Here is a 27,256-nt window from a genome sequence, read left to right as displayed (position 1 = left end):
AAATAATAAAACAAATAATAGAATATATGATTTATACAAAATTCAATTTCAAGTTTTTGCATAATTACATAAATTTTTACATTTTAATAAACAAGAAAAAATCAATAGTAATTTATACACATATATTTTCTTAATCAATGTAAATTTCGTTTTAGTTAGATAAGTAAAAATAATAAAAAACAATTTATTTCTCAAATATATCTTCACAATACTTCGAAAATAGTACGATAATACTGAATAATTGTAAAGCAAAGAAATTACAAATCCATAAAATATGGTATAGGCGCAATACCTGGATTACATTTATCATTCTAAAATCGAAATCGATATCAAATAAAAGAAAATTACGAGTATATTTTCTTGTATCGCGGAACGCTCTTAATGAGTGGCTGTTGTGCGTATTTGATATAGCCACGCGACCGAATCACTCATGCGACTGTTACCTTTTTCCGCTTCGACATAGCCGGCAGGCCAGCTTGGCCTTAGCACTTTACTACTCGGAGTAGTCACTGGATGTAAGCGTCAGCCCATTCGCTTTAGCGTGATATAGGCTGACTGTTCGTTTCTCTCTCCCTCTCTCTCTTTCTCTCTCTCTCTCTCTCTCTCTCTCTCTCTCTCTCTCTCTTTCCCTCTCCCCCTCTCTCTCTTTCTCTCTCTCTCTCTTTCTTCCTTGTTGATCTTCCCGTTCTTCGATTCACCTGCTCTCATGCCAAGCCGTCCGTCCCTACTACGTTCCAGTGTTCTCCCCTCTCCTCCCGCCCGTATTCCTTCCCCCTCCATCGAAATCGATGCTCCTCGCGGATCGCGAGTTCAGTCTGCGACTGGCAACCGCGTGTATAACATCGCTTCTTCCTTTTCCTTTCCTCTCACTCTTTTAGCCCTATATTTGCTCCTCGCATGTTCGTATCACGCGAGTTTCGAAAAATATCGAAAGAAAGAAAGCGAGAATCTCAATCGATGACGCGTGTCCGGTGTACCAATTAGGACGGTTTCGAGAGAGAGAGAGAGAGAGAGAGAGAAATTGGAAGATAAGGTGGATATGAGATGAGAACTGATGTCGTGTCAACGATAAATCTTTGCAATCAGATGTTTCGCTGTTGCATCATCTTTCGGGAGCAATCTTGAGGCGATCGGATGTGCAACGCGCCATCGCAAAGGAATAACAACATTCCGTTTTTACTCCGGCAGAACTGCTAATTCGGTGAGTAAAAATTGATAAAAATCTCTTAAAATTTTAAATGCGTGAAGAATGTGGCATATTTGTAAGAAACGATATTTAAAAAAAAATGTCAAATTACGCTTTCGTGACTCGGTACGTAAAAGTAAATAAACCTGTGTCACAAGGACAATTGATATCGCTACGAGTGTGTTACATATATCACACACAAATGCATGTCAATTTTAACAAAATTTTATTCCAGCTTTGCATTTTATCATACAAACGTTAAACTATCTGAAAACTTTGATACGTACAGTACTCGTAGATTTATATATGCGCTTTGATTCTTACTCTATCATATCTAGATAGGATCTTTTCTTTTTCTTTTAAATAAAATAAGCTCTGTATAACATTATAACCTTGAAAAAATTTTAAAAAATTCAAATAAAATAAAATAAATAAATATACTATGCGCGCATTAGTTTATATATATATATATATATATATATATATATATATACATATATATATATATATTATATATATAAATATAAAGAATGATTAAAATAATAATTATTAATAGAAGAAGAAAGATTACCACATCGTTTATATGAAGCAGTATCCGTCGCAAGTAGTCGAATGTGCGATTGGTCAGCCATTGGTCGGCTTTACCGTGGATATCTCAGTGACAGTTTCCATTAGGGCGAACCGGTAATATCCCAAGTCTGTCCGTGGTGGTTTCTCTCGCGCGTTCTACCGCAAGAAATTTCATTCCTCTATTACCCTCGTATATATATATATTTCAACATTCTCTCTCTTTCTCTCTCTCTCTCTCTATTTTTCTTATTCTCTCTTTGCACTTTCTCCCTTCTTAATCGCGACCCCTGCACGCGTTTCTTTACGGATACGGTCATACGTGCACGGACATACACGATCCGCCGGAACTTTGTTAATTAATTGCTTCGGAAATATAATCCACGTCGAGTGTAACTAATCAGCGAGAAACTCGGTCGGACGTTGACGGGCATGTTTGCTGCACCTATCACGTAGCGGGATGGAAATGTAATTTGCCAGGATAGAGTTAGCCCCGTTGAATGCCGCGGCCAACCTTCAGCCACCCGTCCCCCTCTCCCCTTTTCAGTCTCTTCCACCCACTCTCTCCCTTCGATGCCAGTCGCGCTTTGAGCCAGACCCCCTCGTGCCCGCTCATTGATCGCTATTCTGAATTTCGCATGTAAGGATCCAACGGAGCAATCTGTTGTGGAAATACGGTTCTATTCTGCTGTGCACGCGTTCACCTATCAGTCTGTATTTCGACGAGGGTTGCGCGCATCGGTTAGCAAAGTTACGATACATATATGTTCTGTTTCGTGTCGACCTGACAATGTGCGTTTCAAACATTACAATTTCTTTCTCCGAGATATTAAACGAGTTATGTAATGACAACTTGTTTTAGACCTAGCAAACCGCGTCTTTTATCTATAGATTTTTCAATCAATTTAGAATTGATTTTTTTCTTAATCAAAAAACGTTATTATTATTTATCAACTTCAACAATTTTAACGTATTAAATATCTTTTGTAATAAAATTCTAAAATGAAAAATCTGTCTAAATAAAGTTTGCCTGAAGTTCAATACAAAATTTACTTCTACGTGAAGTTTATTTCTCGAAAAGCTTTTATTATTTTCAATTGTTTAACTTAAAACTATCCACATTTTGATCTTTTTCATAAGAAAAAAATTGACTTTAAACTTTTTATAGAAAAAGTATGGATAGAGTTTTGAGATTTTAATTTATTATTCTACATACATTTGAAATATATTATTATGACCCACAACATAAAGTGATATGCTAATTAATAAAAACATAATTCAGATTTGACGTATATTTAGTCTAACAGTAATGCATGTATTATATTAAATCTCAAAATACTAAATTAAAGTTTATTTATAACATCGAGAATTTAATGATATATCATGCAAAGGGATAATTAAAATTGCCAACTGTTGCGGATCTGTTACAATTCTCATAAATGCAACGAATATACGTGCTAATATTCATTTAAAATTCAACAGCACGCGTATTAATTACGCACATAATTAGCTCTCTTATGAAGATTCTTTCGCTTCCAGTGGGATCGTTTCCGCGTTTCAATCAATATTAATTCAAGTAGAGCTTCATCAACTTCGATAATGAAATCGACCTTGTTAGTGTCGCGAAATATAAATTCAGGAAAGTCTTTCATCAACGAAACAAATCTTGAGATTTTGCAATTTATTTTAAAAAGGGGAAAAATATCCAGATGAATAAACGTAAGCAGAAAATAACTAGCATTGAGCGATAGAAGGTAATCGGACGTGCATATAGAATAACCGAAGGGAAGAGACGAGAGGGGAATGCGGAGTTTCGAGGATTACATGGAAACGGTTTCAGTGTCGGATATGTCGACGAATTCGCTGGATGGTTAAGCCAGCAGTTACGATTAAAAGCTGCGGACTTCCATCGTATCGTTCATTCGCGTGTATATATATATAACGATTCTTTTCTCGCATAAATTATTTAACACCAAAATACCGCGAAGATAATACAAACAAAAACTGCGTGATTACAATTTTACTCAATATAATAATGAGAACGCATTTTTTTTTTAATCTCGATAGTATATCTTAGATAAACCAAGGGGTGTGAGCGATCAAGATGTCGCGTTTGCGTCGCAAAGAATAAAAGCCACTTCCGAAACAGGTTGGACTTGAACGCGATATTAGATTGCGACATTTGTACACTCGTGACTGTACATATGTCTGGGCTCAGTATGCGGTATGCGCTATGGCTGTGCGGTACGGTAATACAAATAGGGGTTGCTCCCGGGCGCGACGCCTGTACGGCGTAGCTTCACGCATCGCTTACTCATTGCTGAACATCCCCCAGTCGTAGTTGGCGCCGCTCTTGGGACACGCGAAATTTACTTTAGCCGCGAGCAAAACTTTAAAGCGGTGTTTCGAGGACACCGTCTACCGCGGCAAATAGCGTTTCAATCCGTGTCACAGAGTCAGCAACGTAGTTCCTAAAGTATCTACGTAGTCGCGCCTATATAAATGACGGTGCACACATCAATGGCGTTTAATGCCAATGTCACGTCACGGAATGCACAAAGTTTCGAAGCTTGTTTCAAATGCAATTTACTGTCATGTATTGTCGTGAATTGATTGACGGTATATTTAACGAATTAGAATGCAATGCTATTAAGAAGATCGTGTGTTAACTTTTGTGTTAACACATAAAGTATGTTTTATCAAATTATTTAATTACATATAATAAAATGGTGTTGGGTTATACAATTAAATGATCGATTTATACGTCTGTTATTCTGTTTTTATGTATATATATATATATATGTATATATATAGATACATCATACATTTGGGACTGATTGCATAGTTTTATATTGAGTTTTAAACTGAATTTATTTTAACACGTAACTGTCAGAGTTGCGTTATACGAGGATATAGCGATAACATAATGCCCCGTACAGCGGAATTGCTTTAAAAAAACTAGGTCATGTGTTGCTACACGTTTATTCATATTTTCCTGCATAAATACCTACATTTCGCATATGAGGAAACGTGCAAAATTGTTTTTTCTTTTTTTTTTCGTTATACGTAAACATTTCCTCTTTTTTGCGGATATACATAGATATCATTGTGAAAAATGCAATTCAACAATTATACGGTATGATGTGTGTTTTATCGCACATATTGCGCATTTTATCGATGTAACCATAATCTGCCAATTATCCGGATATTGTTTGCTATAGGCATTAATCGAAAAATTGAAAGATACAATACTCGGAAATACAATAATTGTCTTATTATTATGCACAGTTCTATCCGCGATATTTACTTTTTCTTTTTTTTAATTAATTTGCAATTATGAAAATGTTTGCAAACGCAAGCACATTTGCAAGCCAAACAAAATTAGCATTTGTTGTATTTTCCTTATATTCATCATTGACGGATTGAAAAAGCAAAGTTATCCGATAATTTCAGGCATTTAAACATATTGATTACGACATGACAGTTTATCTCGCTGTTATTTAATTATTTCTTCAAAGTGTTATACTCACACATAAAGTAAATTTTGTGCACGTGCCAATGCAGTTTTGCAGAAATCTACTGTTGCCATCTGTTGCGTTCATCGATTTACAATGTCTGCGATCATTTCTGACAAGGCACGTGAAATTTATTGTCCCCGTAAATAAAATTCAATATCGGCAAGACAGCAATGAAATTTTGTCAGTTGACTGCAATCGATATAACGAAATAAATTTTGTCGAATTCCATTTGCCATCATTTTATTCACATAATTACCGGGCGCCTTTTAATTTTACTAAAACAACAATCAACAAGAAAGATTACACAAGAGCTCACGATTGTGTAAATAACTGCGTAAATAAATACTGACCGGGCGTGATTCGTATGCTCTGCTAGTCTAACAAACACGTTCCCTAACTACAACGATAACTAGTGCAGTTCATTTCGTTTGAGCGTAAATATCCAGGTATTGTGCTTACTAACATAATACGCGGAACATTGCGTTCCCTAATTATTAATATTGCCTTTTAATACACCGATCACGAGTTAATTATTATTTTCATTATACAAAAGTTCTGTAACATGTATGTGTTATAGGTCGATTTTGCTGTTAATAGGAATATGTTGTAATTAATGCCTTAAATAAGATTAAACATTTAAATTATTAATAATATATATAAATATAACAAATAGAAGAAAATAAGAGAGAAAGGAAAAACAGAAAAACAATAATAATCTAAATCTTACATACATTATTTTTTTTTAAATTAGTTGTTATTTTAATCATAATCGAATTAGAGTTGTTAAAAAGTTGCGTAGTTAAACAACTACCGAAATTTTAATTTCATTGTTTAAGAAAAATATAATTGTTTATGTTATTATGAGCCATTAAAACTACGATCCTATTTAAATATAGAGCATGGCAAAGGTAAACATACCACCCATTACATTTAATGCAACTAACAATAAGAGACTATTCGTATACGAATAAAGATGATTAAATTTTAAATAGCTTGACATTTCCAACGCGTATGATTAATAGGAAATGTTTTCTTCCGTAGTTGATAACGATGTCGATTCTCTATTTCCGTCCATATTACTTCCTTATCCATCGATCAATGGCTCGACGATGATTAGTCTTTCTATCCCAACTCTCAAGTCATTAGTGCGCTTCGAGGCAACAAGCAGTTCAAGCTTTTCCATTATTCGCGACACGTACGGCTATCCCTTGTTAGTTTTCATTTTCGGTCTATTCGTTGCTATTTTCTTAGTTCTCAGCAGAAGTTTAATCCGAGGAGATTAAATCGCTAAAAATTAACAAACTCCTCTTATTGCTCGTTATATCATCAATAAATTCATTATATACCAATGTCTTTCAAAATACTGTCGTACTATGTTACGTGCCCATTTTGCATATTAAATAATTTAGTTATTTTTATGATTAAATAATTTCTCAAAGAAAATCGCATTTTCTGTGAGAAATTATCTGATCTTTTTTTGTTCATTTATTTCACTGTAAATTAGTTAAAATTAAATAGCTTGTAGAGTTGATTCTATTTCTTATTTCAACCTTCTAATTCTTCTTTCATATTTCATGCAAAACATTAAATTTAATTTTCAAAAATTTTTACGTGTCACAAATGTAATAACAACAATAATTTGTTAAGCGGATACAGTGTACGGTATGCAAAGGCGAGTTTGGCCAGCAAGATTATGGCTAGATAGATGGATCTACGTTTAACTTGCTCTGCGCCCAGCAGATAAAGCCTTTGTTCTAGAGGTCAGACTTTCGAAAACTGTCTTATCGATGTACGTGTACTGTAATAAGGGTTTAAGATCCGCTAGAAGCCGGCGTCGAGGTTGTTAAACTTCCAAGCTTGCGAACTAGAAGTGTTCGCGTCTGCCTTAAAGCCGTTCCACGATACTAGAGTATCATTCTCTTTAGATCTTATAGATCAGAGCGCGATGGTCTAATAAAATGAGCTGCAAAATTAGTCACAAGTCTCTTATCTACATTGTTTCCTACGTAATGTACCCTCATTACATTTGTTGTAAACCAGTTGATGCGTCGCCTTTATACGAGAATTATAACAAGCGCTTGTTATACAGTGAATCTTAGATCGTCTCGTGATCTTACGCGAGACAATAACCGGCGACATAATGCGAAACATAATAATCGTGACAATTCGAACGGACAACTGCCGAGTATCGTATACATGTGATAAGACAAGCTTCTATTACATGAAATCAACTCGTGCTCCACTTTCCGCATAAGTAGAGTTGGAAGCTCCGTATAGGGCGAATCGAGTAATAGGGGCTTAAGACAGGCTTCGAGCTCGCTCGAGAATGTCGAACTTCCGTACTTCGGGCCGGCGATCTTCTGCCTCGTTAAAGTCGTTCGACGTTATCTCGATATCCACTTATGTCGGAAATCGCAATGGCACCTTGCAACCGCAAAACGATCCGCGAATTCGCACGCCGACGCGCAAAATCTACGCGACTCAAGCTTCCGTTATATTTAATATATATGTCAAATTTCACATAACTGTTATGCAGAGTTACCTGTATAAGCAGAAAAATACGCGATATCACTCACGATTATTTTTAACAGGCAAAATTTTATCAAGTGGGTATTCTGCCTCTGTTCTGTGTTTATATAAGTTATTTATTTTAAAAGCGATGTAGAGAGTTGAATTTTCCTACTCTTGTTAAAATCCGTTATATCCATTTATATCAACAACGTTGTTCAAAAATTATAACATTTTAAAGTTCTTCACTTACGTACATATATGTATGTATACACACACACACACATGTGAATACAATCTTTTACTTCTAATATAACATAATATTTTAGCGTATTCGTGAAAAATATCATATTTAATAAAATACTCTTACAATATATATGTATACATATTTATACTGTTTCAAATAAACTTTTGTCGATCTTCTGTCTTATTGTTAGGATAAATCTTCCTGAGTGGTCAAATACTATTCGGTCGTCGATAATACGCGTTCTTTAATAACGGCTTAAAACCGACTTCGAAGCTCACTCAAGAGTACTAAAGTTCTCTCCTTGTCGACTCACCTCGGTCGTTAGACTGCTCACGATATCCGAGTGTCTATTATACGTTAAGGTTCTTATACCACGTAACAATTAAAAGAGCAATCACTAGATTTCCTGATTTCCAAACACACAGTCAAAGTTAAAATCTGTATTTTATGTATAAATTTAAATCTTTATTTTATAAGATTCAATGATAACAAACCTTTGTGTGATACAATATTAAACAGACGATATACTTTTAATTTAAAATATAATTTTAATCTTTCTAAATTAATTACAAAAAATATATAAATAATTTTTAGCATTATTTTTCTTGGTGAAAAAATTTTATTAATCTTAAATAAATTTTATTAACTTTAAGTAAATTTTTATTAATTCTTTTATATACTATATTATTAATTTTTATAATATAAATATAATACTATTACTTTTTATTTAAAATATTTTATTTACTATTTATTATTTATTAATATATATGAATTTATAATACTCTAATAAAAGACTTAAATAGAAACACTCAACTATGAAACTTGAACTATTTAAGATAGAATATATATATAATGTAAAATTTTTTGCGAGCATTTCACTCGTCTTACCTAGCGGTATTTGTTTTTTTAACACTGTCTGTTTTCAATTAGGTGTAGAATGGTTCGACTAAATTGCTTTCTAGCACGTAGATACAACCGTGCGTTTACTTTGAAACAAGACATTAATGAAAGTGTCATGAAAGTTCATTTTCTTCTATTGCTGGCGTACATTGACTTATGAATACACGTCAATCTGATCCGACCAACGTCCAACACTAGTATTTTGTGTATGAACGGCTTGGCTTTATTCGTAGATATATATAGAGTATATAAACTTATATAGAAAAGAAAAATACCTATATATAGAAGACAAAAAAGTATCTATTTGAAGAAGTTTGCATATTGAATACTATGACTTGATTGAAAATGACAGTTCTACATTTGTGAGTTTGTAATTTGACGGATGTTTTATAAGCGATAATATTATTTCACGAAGCAATTTACATTAATTTAATTTCATTTTTTAAACATATTTAATATATTTTAATATTAAAAAATTAAATAAACCATGAAGCTTAAAGATGTATCTAGTATCTAGTAGATTACTTATATCCCACATAAACAGTGCAGAATTTAACTCATATAAAACAATTTCTGATTTACTGTACAAAATATTTCACGCAGAAATATTCACATTAAATATTCATAACAAGCAGTTATATTCGGCACTATATATAGTAGTCTAATATTTCTTCTTTTCGTTTGGATTAATATTTTTAATTAAAAATATCGAAATAAAACTACATTTTTATTTTTGTTAGTTTCTCGAGTATATATATATATTTTTTTTCGATGGATAGAAAAAAATATTTAAAATAAATATAATAATATAAAAAGGTCCCTATATTATGTAATAAAAATTTTCGTAATGATAACGTTACGATCGATAGCACATATTTATACAGGGTAATGATATTATATAAATAATTCTCAGCTACCGGCTATAACGTAATAAATTAATTAGTCGGTGCGAGGTGGATGAGCAAAGGATAAAGGCCTTCCTCATAAGTTTAATGGGCAATGACGCACGATAAGATTATCGGAATAATGTAACGTGAAATTGCATTAAATTTAACTCGATATTCCTTGTGCTGAAAAATGCTTGAATCATATCAGTGAATCGCGCAACGCTAATGCCCCTTTTTCCCATCCCCGCTGGAAACTCGGCGCAAGGAAATATTTCACGGCTGACGCGAAAGTATTGGTCGGCGGAACTTAATTTTATTAGCAATTTAGAATACGCTACGCCGGCAAAAACGCTCACGCAGCCGCGGAAATCGGCGGACATGAATCTGCATTAACTAAATACCGAAGCCGATTTAATTTTAGTTACGAGTGCAAAATAATTATTTCGGTTGGCGTAGAGAGATAAAATCTATACCTGAAATACATAATCGGCCGAAAAACAAGAAAAAAGAAAGTAAAGAGTAAATGTATCATATGAATTATACAAGACTTTCTTGCGCTTTTGCAAAATTTTATCTTAAATCAAACTTCTTCCTACAATATAAAACTGCAGAAATATTATTTTTTGCTAATGCAATTAAATTTTCTAATTGGTTTTTTCTATATTAATCGAATTTAATTTACGGAGATAGAAATATTTTATTATTGCCGCTATTAGCGCCATTTGCGTAAAGTTTATAGAGATCGTGATTTTCCACTGAATGCTTATTTAGTATTTTGCTTCAGCTTTTCGATCTCTTCCTTAAGACAGATCTTTAGACTATTAATATAATGCGCTTTTGCAAACAGAAAGTTTCTGCACATCTTATGAATCGTTTGTATCAAGAGTTCTCTTTCAAGTCAGAATCTTATTAGAGAGCTTTCTTAAGTAACAGGATAAGTAATCATCAAAAATAGCGGTTACTTAACAAAATAGAAAACGCCATGGCAAATAAGAAACAATTCATTTACTATTCCCAAAATTAACTATATCGGCAAATATAGTGATAAAAATTTGGTATATGTTGAATTATTGTAGATTTAGATAATAATTTGAATTTTTGTCGTATCATATGTGTACTTTCTTAAATGAAATCAGTGTATTACCACTGATAATCACTGCAAATAGTAATTTTCAGTAAAAGCTTACTGTTATAAAATCAATGAAACACTCATACGTAAGAAAATATAAGTGCTCTCACTGAAAATCAGTGAAATATTCATTGATCTTCGGTAGACTCTTGCTTGCCACTGCTTTAATTAGTAACATTTTCAAAGAATAGATATAGTATCTGAATGTTCGGAGCTAAAACTCAGTGATTAGCGGGAAATTAGCTAATTAGCAACTCGATATCGGTAACGTAAAATGAGATAGTACCAAGCGACCTTGGTAAAGTGAAACGTCTTCGATGTTACATATATGATTCTCCCGAGACATTTCTGAAGCAGGTTCTAAAATCTCGTGCGAAACGTTCCATATATGTGGAATAAAAGCCTCGGTTGCTCCTCCAAGTTCTTCACGCCCGAAAAAGATGGATCCGATATCCTCGGGCAATCACGCCGCGGCACGAAATCTGCAGTTGCCTTATCGGCATCAATATCCAATGCCGAGGCTAAAGAATCACGATAGTCGGATACGATCTATTGCAATCGAACTGACAATCGGAAACGTTGAATGAAATTCTTCGGCCGGACTTCGTGCCTGGGTGAGATGCACTCTAATACAAAACCCTGATGGCAATCAGGATATATAAATACTATCAAATGTCATACGTCACCTAGACAGTTTTATGTATCTTTTATGTAGTATAATACAAAAGGGAGGATATATATATATATATAGATATGCATATGCTATATAAAAATTTTTATCCGGTCTTGGCAGTGAGGTATTATATCCGTATGTTTAAAGTACACACAAAATTTTTCGTTTATTTTGACTATATGAGAGAGCTTGTATATTATTTCAATATTTAAATTTATCATCAAAAGAAGCGAACCCATGATACAATCGTCGTGCAAACAGCAAAAAGAAAGAAAGAAACTTGTCATTGTGTATACTTAATGTAATTAAGAAAAATACTTATCGTAGTTTTTTTTATATAAAAAACTAAAATTATATATATTAATTTAAAAATATTTCTTTAGATTGAATAATTCAAATAATCGATTTAAGAGCGTGTCGAAACCCGTTTTACCTTAACCCACCATTCAAGGCTCGATCGATATTCAGCAAAATCGTACTCGAATATGGAATAGCTTATCGAGCTCGCAGAACAACAATTGTTCCGAGAGAACCGTACTTCGAACAAATATTGCTTTATAGAAAAATATTTACGATTTTACGTTTCAAGAAGCCAAGACAGATGTTTTTTTTTTTTAATAAAACCTTCCCTCTAAAAGCGACCTTATTGTATTAGTCGAGAAAGAAAGCAAGTAATCAGTGCATTGAAATGTCATCTTTTTAAAGTGCCAAAATACACATAAAATAGATGTCGTAAAATTCGTGCGCTTTTTAAACTTCTCTTTTATTTGTTATTGACAAAAACAAAATCCTACTTCACGCAGGATAAATTCATAAACTCCAATAAATTTTGCAGAAAAAATTGAACAGTCTAATTGGCTGGAAAGGAACACAGATTTGAGCGCCCGTTGTGCGTTTTTGACGGATGCAAACTGGACGGACAATGGATGCTAATCCGCGTCTATACGTGCAGGCGCGTATATTCTTTCTCTGGCGTGCACGAGCGTTGTGGATTATCCCTGTTGCGAAAAGTAACACGAAGGTAATTTGATGTCTCGCAACGTCGTTTAATCCGACATGGACGATGACGAGAAGTGTCGCACCTCTTACAGAAGTTCAAGCGGTACTTTAGGCGAATTTAGCATTTGGAGAAGTTCTCCAAACTTTAAATTCGATGTACCGCTAGTATCCGAGAAAATGTAATAATATGCAATAACGAAATTCCCCCAACCAGTGGCCTGACACGAGCTGCCGCCCGTAGTATTACAGAGGTGATATAAATTTTCTCGAATTCCTTCTCAAAAATGAAAAAAGAGCAAAAGGAAAAAGGAAATTTATATCACACACAGTTATGCTGCCATAATACACATACAATATTACACAAATGTAATATAATATGTATAATAGAGATACGACAGAAAAATTAAATGCAGAATTTGTCATAAAATAACCTTAAAACAAAATCAGTCACGTGCTTAATCGATTATTACGTAACATGTAAACATAATTTTATAAATATTTAATTTATATATGATATTTATTTCTTTTAGAAATATTTATATGTTTTAAATGATTTCTTAAATAATTTAGAGAGAAAGAAGATAATATTTTGTCAAGTTGTTGATAATTTCTATTAATTTGAAATTTAATAAATGACTCTGACTCACAATCAGTCTTTGATTATATAAATAAAATCTTATATTTAATGTATTTTCTGTTGTATTATTTTTAACATATCAATCTTTTTTTATATAATATACATCTATTTTTTTATATATTCCCCCCCCCCTCTCTCTCTCTCTCTCTCTCTCTCTGTGTGTGTGTGTGTGTGTGTGTGTGTGTGTGTGTGTGTGTGTGTGTGTGTGTGTGTGTGTGTGGGTACTGTGTGTAAACTAAACGATATATAATGCAAAATGAATAATATACTACGAGTAGAAAGGCAGCTTATTTGAAGTTCATAAGCAATTTAACAGACCTTAAATAATTAATTATAATTCATACATTAGCAAACGAATTAATGTGTGAAAGTTTCAATAGCAGTTTATAATAAATAATAATCTGTAATGTGTTAATTTGAATTTCATTAGACATGAAAAAAATTGAGATAATTATATTTAAATACACATACACACACGCGCGCACACACACACACACACACACACACACACACACATACATATGTACGTGTGTATAGTTGATATTATTTAATTTTTTATAATATTAAATATTTATAATTTTATATGTTATGTATGAGTGCACTTATACATTATTATACGTAGTATATTATATATATATATATATATATATATATATATATATATATATATATATATCGTTGATAAATGGAAAATTATTGCCAGTGTAGAAATAGGAGGCTAACAGTCTAAAATTGTGTAATTTCAACTATATTAATTTGATAACGAAGCGGCGATGATAAAAACTTTAAATTTATATTTGTCCATCTCGCGCCCAATTATTTTATACGATCGCGGATAAAAATAATTCTGCAACTGAATGTTTGAGTATATGCAAAATAAGATATCACAGAAATGTGTCCATATATATACAATATATATATACTTTGTAATAATAGAGTACATTTTACAAAAAAAAATTTACTTGAAAGTTAATGACAATATTGATACAATTTTTCATAGTTCAAACTTTCAATGCGACACACTTTCATGTTTTATTAATTGAACCAAAGCCAAAATTATATGCCAAGATAATAAAGATTATGTAAAAATTCAATGGTTTAAAGACAAGTGATTTCAGTGATTATATATAATAATTAATAGTATTCAAAATTAAAAAAAACACACGTTTCTTTTTCTTATATAAATTTGATTTTACAATTTCAAAATTTGATTAAAATCCTTGGCACAAACAACATATAACAAACGCGTGTTTCAAATAACTTTTCACTCACAGAATTTATGACAAAAATAGCGACTAACAACAAGGAAGCTTATACGAAATATTTATCACATGCGGGTTAGGTAACACGGAAACTGACGGAGTACTAATTCGATGTTTCATAGCAGCTCTAATCTGACGGAAGGAAGAGCCGTCGCGCCTTCCGGGAGTTAAGCGCCAGTTAGACGTACTTAACATCCGTGGGACTACTCGTCGAAACTTTAAACTCGATTTCAACCGCGCTAGTCACCGCGAAATTTGTTCGCCGATCGTCTTTCGACTAACTCAGGCTCCACTGGCGTGATAACGATCGATTGCCGAGGTTTCTCGTTTGCATGGATTTCTCGGGAAACGTAAATTTCCTCGTGTTTACGTAACAGCATTACACAACGGATTAATACATAATTATATATTACGATATTTTTACAAATAATCCTACAATATTAGTATAAGCGAAAATAATGATATCTTTACAGTGTAAGTTCGAAACGTATTTTATACGATTTGATTTTTCATAATAATTTGCATTTATAATTACATACATATAATATAACGTTATTGTATGATAATTACTTGGAAAATACAAAGAAAATATGAGCTCGTACATTTGCGGCTACATGATACATCGGATTAATTACGCAGATATAACAGAATAAAATATTATATATATATATATGTGTATGGTCAAACCTCGCTAATTCGAATCTTAAGGCAACAGAAAATAATTCAAGTTATCGAATGTTTCGAATTATAAAGATGCGAAAAAAAGAAAGAGAAAGAAGCTGATGCAGACTCTTTTTACTTCGAGTTATAGAGGTTTTATTGATCAAACTTTGAAATATAAAGGTCAATTCATAATATTGACCTCTATATCTTGAAATAATTTGAATTGTAAAGTAAACTAAGATAGCTGATATGCTCAAAAAATACTTTGAGTTAAGCTTATTTTTCTTCAACTTGTAGAGGTTTTTGAGATAACAAAGCTAGCTAACGAGCTAGCAAAGTTCGACTGAATATATATATATATATATATATATATATCCTATCAAATAAAAATTTTTAATTAAATGTCTCATTAATGTTACATTATTATTAATTACGTTTTATTTTTAAATTATTTAATAAGTCATTACAACACATTATTGAATATTTTATTTTTAATTTAAAATATTATATAATAACTTTTTTATGCATAATGAGATAATAATAGAAGAACTTAATCACATTGTACAAATTAAAAAGAGAATTTTATTATATATATATGACACTAATTATTTACTGAAGATTTTTGTTTTCGTCTTGATTTTGCCGCTGATCATTTATCCGACTAAATTTCAAACGATTAAGCCTCTGTAAGTGACGGGCACAAATTGAGATTCATATTTAAAGGCGCATAACTCCTATGAGATTAATCATTCGCGCATGGACGTGGAAACGCTGGAAAAGTGCGTGGAGAAAAGTAAATAGTCATAACGGGATACTTTGTACGAATTACGCGGCTTCTGACGTGAACTAATGGCACTGGCGAGCGCCGAACCATGCGGACCCTTCCGCCTCAACACCGGCGTATACCGCCTTTTCTTCCTCGGTTTTAATCTCGTAGACCCATAATGACGTCTGCAAAGACGTAATGTTCATTACTACCATGGAGGAAAATACTTTCAAAGTCGGTACTTTCAGAGCGATACTGCGAGAAAAATGCGCGAAAATACTTATCTCCTCTGAGAAAACTCCACGGACTCGCATTCCTCTCTCAATCGTAATCTCGTAAGACATAAGGCGCCTGACCTGCAAGGCACCTTGATTATTACTCTGAAAATTCTACTTTTTGATGCAAGTACTATTAGCGCGATGATAATTATCGATTAACATATGAGCCTCTCGAGAACAAGACCGATAAATTCTACTTTTTGTAAATTTTTTAATCTTAATGATAAAATACATCAATTATTTTAGTATTAACAAAAAGAGGAATTGATTAGTTTAATTTCTGAGAAGTCCACATATTTATTCGATATCAACATAATACACACACACACAAATGGGAACTTTTTAATATTATTTCCATCTTTTTCCATAAACATAATACAATGTATCTATCGATATTTCGCAGAATATTTCATTCTATATAGAACATGCTTACGTACATAATTCATAATAAAAAGTCTATGAAATATAACAAAGAAATACTAATAAATACATACGCAGAAAGATTACGATATCATATTCTTTTACATTATTCTTTCTCTTATACTCTTTTACTGATATTCTAACAATATTGCACAAATTAAAAATATCTTACTAATTATCCATTTTCAAAATTGAAATGGAGGTTTCTACTACAAGATAAATATTTTCCTTGATTACAGCCATGCCACTGACACGTGCTATTACAGTTTATACTAGCGATTAGCAAAGTAATTCCCGAAATTAATTATACCGGGCTGAAAACGGGGAAATTGTGCGGTAGAGAGGAGAAGGGAGAGAAAAACATCGGGGAGGACGGGGAAAAATTAATGGCCTCGTAACGGTATAATCTGCGGTTTTTGCCGTTGAAGTTATAGGTCAGTTTTGTAATACGAACGATGGTCAATTTAAGAAAACGCGCTATATCGAAAATCCTACGCTTAGCACCCGGTTATGTTCAAAGATTACTCCTTACTACCGAGAATATATTTGTTGTTTATATAAAAAAAACGAGAAAGAAAAAGTATTAATTAAAAAATTGTATTACGTGTATTTAAATATAAAGCACAACCGAAGAAAATTTTTTCCTCGCACTCAGCAAAATAGTTTGGTTGTTCGCGCGAGGATTTTTGCCGATTATGTTTGTGCAACTGACGCAAACAACTCGGGTTCATATACTTACTAATATTACTTCTGTAATTAATTACGTGGGAAAAGCAGAGTAGAAATGGTGGTTAGAGATAGATAACAACAACGAATTGTCTCATAACATTGTATTATAAAATGAAATCAACGCAGATTAAATTTTAGATATCATAACATATTATAAGATTTTTACTCATAATATTGATTAATGATAGTATTTATAATATTTTACATTGAGAAAAAGAATGATCAAAAAAATGTCAAATATTCTTTAAAAAGATAATATATGCAGAGATAATATATCTAGCAAAAACAAAATTCTTTCTAAAACAGTTGAGCGAATTTTTTAATAGAAACTTTTGTATATCTTTTTCAATAGAATGTACGGCTTTCCGAAATATTACAAAAAAAACTAATGGATTTCAAACATCTCGAGAAGTGGGGATAGCAACTCTTTTTAAAGTTTGATAACTGACTCGATAACTTCTATAAAAAAGTCAATTTATATGCAGTTTCTCTCTTATATAATGTCGATATATTTAGAACAAAAAATACGATGATACAAAGATGAAAAAAAATATTTGACATGATATTAATATAAATGTCGCTCATAATATCATAAAATATAATTCATATAATCAACTATTTATGTGTATATAACATATAAATTATTTTAATCACAGTTACTTGTCTAGCATTTATAAGTTTGATGAAATCGTGAATCGATTTGTACCAAAAATTTTGTTACTTTACATAATTATTTATCTATGTATCCTTTATAGTATATTTTCGTGAGAACTTAAAAAGCTCTGCCTAAACTTTTCGTGAATTTTTAATCTTGAGGTAAAAACATTACAAATATATGTACGAAAAATTACAATAAATGAAATAATATACGTCATTATTTAAACGTGGGACATATTGTCTTCTTCCATTAACCCTTAACAGTCACACTGGGTAAAATACACCCCAGCGTTTTTTTGACTTCGAAAACGACCCAGTAAATCAATGGAAATGGGCCTTGTGTCGCCATCTACAGATAGTTGGGACCTTCAAATATATTGCTATTTTTTCCATAAAAATGTCTTTTCCATTTTTCCGCAAAAAATCGCACCTTCATACCTCAAAATAAAAACAAAATAAACTTTTTGGAACATCCGCATAAACTGCAATAATCAGTTAAAAGTGCATCATCTGAGGATGAGAAAACCGTTTGAAAAATTGAAATATCTTAAAAATTGAAAAAGTTACATTCGTTTTTGTGAAAAAAGTCACTTTTCCGACTTTTTTTTTCAACAATTTTTTTACATATGTTAAATTAATTTTTTGCAAATTAAACCTATACAGTCTTTTTAAGGAAGGCTTAAACTACAACAGGATATTTTTTTTTTTTTTTTAAGGTCACCTACTATTTTTTATACACGTGCAAACACGCTGGGGTGTATTTCACCCAGTGTGACCGGTACGGGATTCTCGGGAAGTGTGACTGACAAAGGTTAAATATGTTTCATTAAATGTGTAATATCTTAAAAATAGTTTAATTATAATAATATACTTTCTAATTTCACAGTGTTTCCTCCTTCCTGTGCCTGTCTTTTCTATCCAAATTTCATTCTCGTAATTAATCATGGTTAGAAATATCTATGTACCAGAGATTCCCAAATTTCATGCACGTTATTCTATAATGAGAAAATGACCACGGAATACCCGGAATAATTGGTGAAATTCCTTACGGACTTTCGAGTAAGATTAATTACTGTTATCATTGCTCTGACATATTTTTGTTTCATTTAAGTTTATGCATGGTCTGTGGGAGAGTCCAATAAATTATTGAATATTCTAGTTTAGTTATTCTTATTTATATTATTATTATATATATGATTGAACGCTTTTTGCACAAGCTTTTTTAAGAAGTTATCTTAATAATTTTTTAATATAATTTCGTGAACACACGAAATTTTTTAATATAATTTTGTGAACATTCGAATATTTTCGCTTAGTCGGGTTAGTTGACCTTTCAACACTGAACCTAGTACTTTATCTGAGTTTACCATGCACATCGAAAGGCATCACAACACGAATTCTTTCGCCGAGACACGAATTTCAACTGATGGCAATCGCACTAATTACGCACGCAAAACTCGTGAAGATGAAAATCTGAAAAGAAATGGACGTCGGCGATATCAACATATTATTCTGACCGCGCAGCCAGCCACGATCTTTCATCTCGTGTTTTTATCGCATTATTTTATCTTTATATTATTTTTAATAAATACAGAGAATATGAGAAAATGAAAAATAAGTATGACAAAAAGAGAACTTTTGTTTTATAACTATAAATAAATATATATTTTTAAATTATAATGTAAATGCAATTAACACATGATAGTGTACAATTATTTAATTGAATGAAACATTAATGTTAACAGAAAATTTGTAAAATTTAAGGAAAAAAAGTATAATATAAAGTATGACATTTTCACGCAATTAGATTTTGAGTTCCGCATAATAGTAAAAAATTAATCGCATGAGAGCTTATAATCTGTCGCGGATAAAATGTCAGGCGGAGAGTGCGTAGATGAAAGTAAATAAAATTTGCGATACCATTTGCAGTACTATAAAGCAATGCTTTACAAAGAGGCACAATTCGTGACATTGACAAATGACGCAAGAATAGGTATTTCTGCGTTCGTTGGTATCTCTTTCGCGTACCTTGTAGCACTTCGTGTCATCGCACTTTTCTATCATCGAATGAAGTAGCGACACCGATAGGGACGTCGTATATCTTTTGTATAAATTTAAAGAATACATACATATAATAATAAATTTTTATGTGCGACCTGAAACAATTCAAGAATGATATAATACAACAGAGAATGCCTTTTATGCTATAAACACACACACACGCACACACACGTGTGCAATTATAAAAATGTAAAAAAGTTGATTTAAAGTACTATTAATTTTGCTTACGAAATTAGGATCTCTGTTTCTTGAAAACCCAAAACATCCCATAATTGGATGTGAAAAATCTGACAGACAATTTATACGAGTAAAAATAAATAAAACTAAATTAAGGGGATCGTTTTAACCATCATTGTGATATTCTGAAAAGAGGCGTAGGTCATGACATTGACGAATGGAGTAGAAAAGCGCTTCTGTGCCCTTCGTTCTTTTGCTTTCTCCCTCGTTTCCTTTTGCGGCTGCCGCGTCCTCTCTTCGTTTCATCATTATGCTACATAATTTAGTGCTAACGTCGCGGTGGTGGTGGTGGTAGCTACACTACCATTGGCAGCGGCAGACCACTGCCACCCCACCGTCGGGTTTAACCGCTAAGAACTGCGGCCAGGAGCGAGTCGGCGTAAGGGAGGAAACTTGAGGTCGACGGAGGAACCTTTGATCCTGTGCAACCCTCACAAACTCGATCACTGTATTTGTATTGCTGTGAGAAGTGGGACACCGAAAAAAGCTCCTCCTGCTCTATTTCACCCTCTACCAGTCTCGCAATACCACAATTGTGGGTTTGCTTTCAGCGTTTCGGCTCCCTTGATACGACTGTTTCCAACCAACTTCACATTTTGTTTGTCACGAAAATAGGAGGTCTCTTATCTTTCTAGGTTAATATACTTTCGGTTATTTTAATCAAACGTGATAAACAATTGTATCATTATTTTAAACAATCATTGGTCATGTAGTACGTCATATATTACAATATACATATATTAATTTTATAATTTTTTATAAAATAATAAATTTTTATAAAATACTAAAAGACATATTTAAGGCAAAGCTATAAAAAAATATTTGTATTAAATAAAACTGTTTGTAATAAGCTTTTTCTGTAATGTTTTTACATAAAAATTATTAAATGCAATAGATTAAAATATTAATCTCTTTTAATATTTTTCAATTGTTAAATATTATAATCTTTTTGCGTGCAAATTTATATTAATATGCTTTATTGTAATCTTAAAAAAAAGTTGGTCTATGTTAATAATATAAAAACTTTTTGCACACAAAATTGCATAATTGTAACAAGTTAAAATCATAGTTTTGCTGTTACAATCAACATTAATACATTGTCTTATTATTGTTTATAATATTTAAACAGATAATCTAATCTCAGATAATCTCAGATAATCTAAAAGTAGGCATTTAATTTCAAATATTTTAGCAAATAATTTAAAGTGTTGCACTGCTTTCAAAGCGAAAATACTCGTTCATATCTCATGGGAATGAAAAAGGATGAAAATTTATATCTATCGCGTATATCATATTTTTAGCGAGCTAATCATCTAAAAAAACACCATAACAGTACACTATAAAAACGCGATAAACGACATTAACATTCGAGCACCTACTTAAATATACCGAACTTGACAGACACACATGGCAGATAAACGACTTTTCCTTTCTAAAGGGAATACATAAAATGCTATCACGCGCAAGCAAAACGCTACATAACATTAAAGAATTGTAATTACGCGAAAGTAAATTTATTCAAATTATAATGTCATGAAAAATGTGTTTAAAATAAATTAACGCACAGATCGTCCGCCCTTTATGTCTTTAATAAATCATACATACTCTTCTCTTTTATCAAATATCTTTTAAAAGTGAAAGAATAAATTTCTCGTCTGTTTGCCAGAGCAACATTTTTAACGTGGTTTATTTACTGATTCTGAGTTTGTTCATCCGTGATAATCGTCGAGTATCACTACAACGATATGACTAGAGGTAGAAAATATTAGCCGATTTTCAGAGCGGGAATATTTAGTGGTCCTTCGACCGCTTACCGAAGTTTCCTCGCAGTTTGGGGTTGTGGCTGATACTTTATCGTGTAACAAATGGCAGTCCGATCGTACGTAAACATTTCAACCTCCCATGCCGCAGAATTGATAGTGTTACAGAGTATCGCGGTCGCAGCTGCGCTCTTCGCCTCTCGAGATACGGAATTAATAGAGCGGCACGTAGCGAAATATTCATCGAACCATACTAACTCACTATATTCTCTCCCGCGCTTCTTCTTCCGTCGAAACTTAATTTATACGTGTCAAAAGATTAAAGGTCTCTACCTCTTTTCCTTCTTTTATATATAAATCTATCTAATAGAAAATATTTTATTTCTCACGTAATGCAAATTGGATAACTCGGTGAACCTAACTTTGAGCGTGTGTGCACAAACACTGAATAACTTGGTATTTTAATCGTAGAAGGTAACACGATTTACTTCTGTAACAGAGTCTTAATTAACTTGCTTTACGTGACTTTCCGCAGCGTCGAACGAGACTTAAATCTCGACTTTCAGATAGGATTTATTAATTATATCGGAATTGCGATATCTCGGTCATGCTCGCCTTCGCGCTCAATGAAACGAAGATTTCGCTGCTCGGATATTGCTGCTGCTACTGCGCGATCAACGCGGAAGAACGTTGACCGAGCAGCTCGTCGGTCGCTTCTTCACCCTTTTCGTTCATATATCCTCCATGGTGGTGGATAATGTAATGTACGGTATGGGGGACCGCACTTACGCGTTCACGCGTGGAACCGAGAAACAAGAAGCGGCGCCGAACCGATTTGCTTGATCGAATGTAAACAATGTTCAATCGACGTGGCTCGTCGCTTCCTACCATCATCGTTGGTAGTCGTCCTCGTCACTGTCGTCGACGATTATGCAGCCCCTCTTCGATGTGCACTTCTCTACCTTTTTCGTGCAACTCATCTGTGAAAGCAGGAAAAGAGGACAAAACGACGTTCAATAGTCAAAGTCACATTTGCCAAATAGTCGTCCATTTCACGAAGAAAAGCTCGGAACATTTATCATTATTTGACATAATAGCGGGATAACTTTTTTTACGATTAGTTATATTTTCTTGTACGTATATTCTAGTCGTTAAATTTTACGATTATAATTTAGCAACGAATTATATTCTCGAATTAACTTGATTATGATACATGATCATCAATTATGCCACATTGAAGCGTATAAACAATTATGCAAATTAAATGTTTTCTTATAATAAGCGGTCATGATTCATAAACAGTTATATAGAGTTTATCCAAACTCACGGAATAATTCAGAAAGTATAGTCGGTAACATTTTTTAAAACCACAATACTCATGTACGTCTGCTAACAGTTAAATGTGTTCGTGCAACTATGAGTTTCAACGAAAAGTTCTTGAAGGCAGAATGTGATGGAACGTTGATGGAAAGGAAAAAGCATGAGAGAAAAGAAAAAGAGAAAAGTGAACGACACAAGGAAAAAAAAAGAGAGAGAGCGACAGAAAGAGGGAGAAAGAGAAAAAGAAAATAAATGAGAAAAAGGGGGAAGGGGAAAACGGAGGAAGGGAAAGAGAGGGATATTGGACTTTTAGCACTTTAGGAGTGGTCCTTAAAAAAAGAGGCAGAGCCATATACGCGATGCCCACTTGCTGCGATGAAACGTCAGGAGCCGAAACTACAGCTGCAACTCGTGGGGAAAAAAGCGTGCGCGATGTGTACTCGTAACTACAGCAACGATAATGCCACTCTGCGAATGCATCCAAAGAGAACTGACGAAGCGTCAGAATTTCAAAAGCCGCTTCTGACTGAAATACATTGCGGGGACTCGCGTTCCCGTTTCTTTATATCCCTCTTTTTTGTGACGTTCTCCCTGTACCTTCCCCTTCCTCTCTCTATCTATGTATATATTTTTCTCTTTCCCTCTTTCTCTCTATCTTTATTTCCATCTCTCTCTTTTTCTCTCTACCACTCTGCCGTACAGTACGCCCTACCACCTGCGTCGCGCTTTTTTCAAAGTGAAAATGCACTTACACGTATATTCGTATGTATATCGCGCGCGAACATATTGCATGCTCGACCGAGTGACGAAATGGACACAAGTGAGAGGAGACGAAGGAGGAGAGGTACACCGGAAAATGGTATGTTGCTTTTGTTCCCGTTGCTGTTAAATTGGAACGGATACCTCTCGTCCATCCGATTGATTTTCGGGAAGAATTCGCGAAAAGGAAGGCAAGGGATGGCAACTTATGTACGGCGAGACGAAATATTTTGTACAATAATTTTGTTACTTTAACTCCAACAGGATTTCCAGCGCGCATGTAGAGCAAAAACATTCAGCAATCAATAGCAATTTGAGAGACAGGATTGTAAAAGTACGATCTGCGGAAGAATTCTCACTTATTTTTTTTCTTATTGGCGTTTGTGTGTGCTTCATTCCCATTTATACGTGGCGCCAGCTCTCTTGAGCACGCAGCAACAACAGTTTCGTAGACAAAAATAACAACGAGCGCTATTTCACGCTCCTCACTTTTGTAGCGTTGCAACGAGTTTATTCCTTTCGCCGTGAGAATACTTCAAACATCCAGCGGAACTTAATTCTTTTCACCCGTACACATTCAACCCTCTATGAAGAAAAATCGCGCGGAAATAGTCGTCGTTTTTCTGAAAATCTCACTAGGTGAGACGTGGGCAACAAAACGTTCGTGTTAAATTGTTGACTTATGAATAATTTGAAGAAACAAATATTTGCTAGCACAGAGAGATAACGATGAAATAAAGAAAAAGTATTATGTGCTTTATATAAAGGATAAGAACAGTTTTCAGGAAAAAAACTTATGAAATAAATTTATTAATATGAGACTCTCTCTCTTAAAAGGAATAGAAATTCATTTCCTTTCAAATCACGCATACACATCGCACGAATAATTGATGTGCAAGATGCGCCGGAAAATTGGCAACGTAAACCATAACTGAACCTTCTTTGCAAAGTACGTTTATACTCTTGTCAGACGTGCATTAACATTTTACATTAATAACGCTATTTTAATTTCCGTATACCTCAATTAATTAATAACGTAATCTTCAGCCTCATTTACGAGCTTCTGTATCTAATCAGCCCTACGTTGCTGAAATTCTCCGTGTGTGTCGATAGTGTAAGCGTTTCGTAACTGTGGCAACAACATTTCAAATGATAGTAGAAAATGTAAAGCACTAATTACAGTGATTAAAAGCGCGAAATCCATGCTTTGACCTAAATTTCTAAAGAAATCAAAGACTATGAAATAGTTTAAGAATACTAAATGATTAAATCCTCATATAAAAGCGTTTTTACATAAATAATTTACTAATTGCAGCAACGTAAAAAAACTGTTGCTTCTTATTTTACTATATAGTAAAGATGATAACAGAATAATTTGATTAGGATTCTGAGGATATTAGTATAAAACCCAATGTCAATATATTATTTTTTTATTATATGATATGAAAAGGTACATATAGGAAATAAGGAAAGCTAGGAAGAAAAGAAAGCAACTTAAAGAAAGGCGATAGCGGTATTTCATAGATTGAAAGTTTGATCTTCTCTTCCACTATTTCTTCCTTGAGAATCTCCAGAGTCACCTATTAAAGTCGTAAATCGAACATCTCGGTCAGCGTATAAAGCGACAGGGAAATTATTTCGAGGTCACATGTAGTCGTACGGCATGCAAATTAATCATCGTTTTCGTAGCAAAGATTTCGAAACTAAAGGGTAATATTTCAAAGGCGCCTCTTGTCGGAACCATAATTTTGAGACGCGAAAAGAGCTAAGCGGCGATCCTCGGACTTCGTATTCGCTGCGCTGTTGCTTGCATTCGTGATTTACGTTGGTCGATGGATTACGAAAGGAAGGAGCCATAATTTCTCGCCTTGGGAAGAAAGATCCGGAATATATATGTACGATGAGAAAGAGAGAGAGAGAGAGAGAGAGAGAGAGAATAACAGTGTTTTCGTAAAGGGCAAAAATGCTCTAGAAGATTAGGGACAGCAAAGGGAGATTATTTAAGTTAAACAGACGTAAAAAAGACACTCGTGATGTAATGGGAAAATGTATATAGCGGGAATATTTTTCACATTTTATCTCTTATTATATATACATATAAAATGATGCTTTCGTACCGAAAAATATTTGCTCATTCAAGTTAGCTAGTCGAATACTTTGTTTGAGTAGTAATTTATGCGTCACTTTCGATGACAACATGTTAGACGTTAACGACGCGATGAGATTCAACGACGTTCATTGATGTTACGAGGCACAAAATAGCTTTCAAGGGCGTCTCATTGTCTGCGATAAAGATTCTTGTGCACACTTGATTTGGCTCGAGAAGAACATCATGCTATTTTCATCTAATATATTATCAAGAGAGATAAAATTACTACAGCTTGTAAATAATATTTAAACTTTTTATTATCTTTTTTCTCTTCGTTTCTTTCTTGTTATTTTTACAAGTTTGTTATTTACGCTTAATAGCAGTCTTTCTCTTAGTGTTTAAAAAGATATTATAATAGCTAAACAAAAGTTTATAATAAAGTAACTCCTTGAATATCGTTTTGATAAATGTTTTATATAAGATAAAAGAATAAATTGCAGCCGATATCGTTCGCGAGCTAAAAAGACGTTATTATATACCTTTGCTCCAACTATTTATACGCATTGACGCTGTTGTGTTATCCGATTCGTACATCTTCACAACGTATATACACTGCATTAATGATTAAATGTTACTGTAGTAAATTACACGTCGCTTCCGGCAGCACTGCCGGTTTAACAGCGCAATGACACGAAACGCAACGCACGGAATATCTCCCATTATTTTTGAAATTTTTATCCTATACGTATATTATACGCATATGCAAAATTTTCAATTACATAGATTAATTACCAACAATTGTTTAAATTTTTCACATCTCACACAATTGTTAAAACGATTAATACAATGCTTTTTAGAGAATCTAATATATAAATCTCTGTAATAAAATAAATTAATTAAAATCTTAAAGAAATTAGCTTAAGGAAAATTTAAAGAATAGATTTAATTAAATGGTGATGCTTTTATCCGCAGATGTATGATATTGCTAATCCAAGGCCGTGTGT

General features: G+C 33.1%; 1 protein-coding gene across 1 annotated transcript in view; it reads left to right on the top strand.

Annotated features, from left to right (window-relative positions):
* Window positions 1-827: 827 nt before the first annotated feature.
* Window positions 828-27,256, top strand: part of LOC140676174 (discoidin domain-containing receptor 2) — an 81,410-nt gene continuing 54,981 nt past the window's right edge. Inside the window, exon 1 of the mRNA XM_072910959.1 lies at window positions 828-1,201. The gene's annotated coding sequence lies outside the window, so the exon portion shown is untranslated. The remainder of the gene's footprint in view (window positions 1,202-27,256) is intronic.

This window comes from Anoplolepis gracilipes, chromosome 2 (assembly GCF_047496725.1).
Source record: "Anoplolepis gracilipes chromosome 2, ASM4749672v1, whole genome shotgun sequence".
NCBI classification, from domain to species: domain Eukaryota; kingdom Metazoa; phylum Arthropoda; class Insecta; order Hymenoptera; family Formicidae; genus Anoplolepis; species Anoplolepis gracilipes.
The sequence above is the reverse complement of the archived record's forward strand: the minus strand, read 5'-3'. Positions and strand labels throughout refer to the sequence as shown.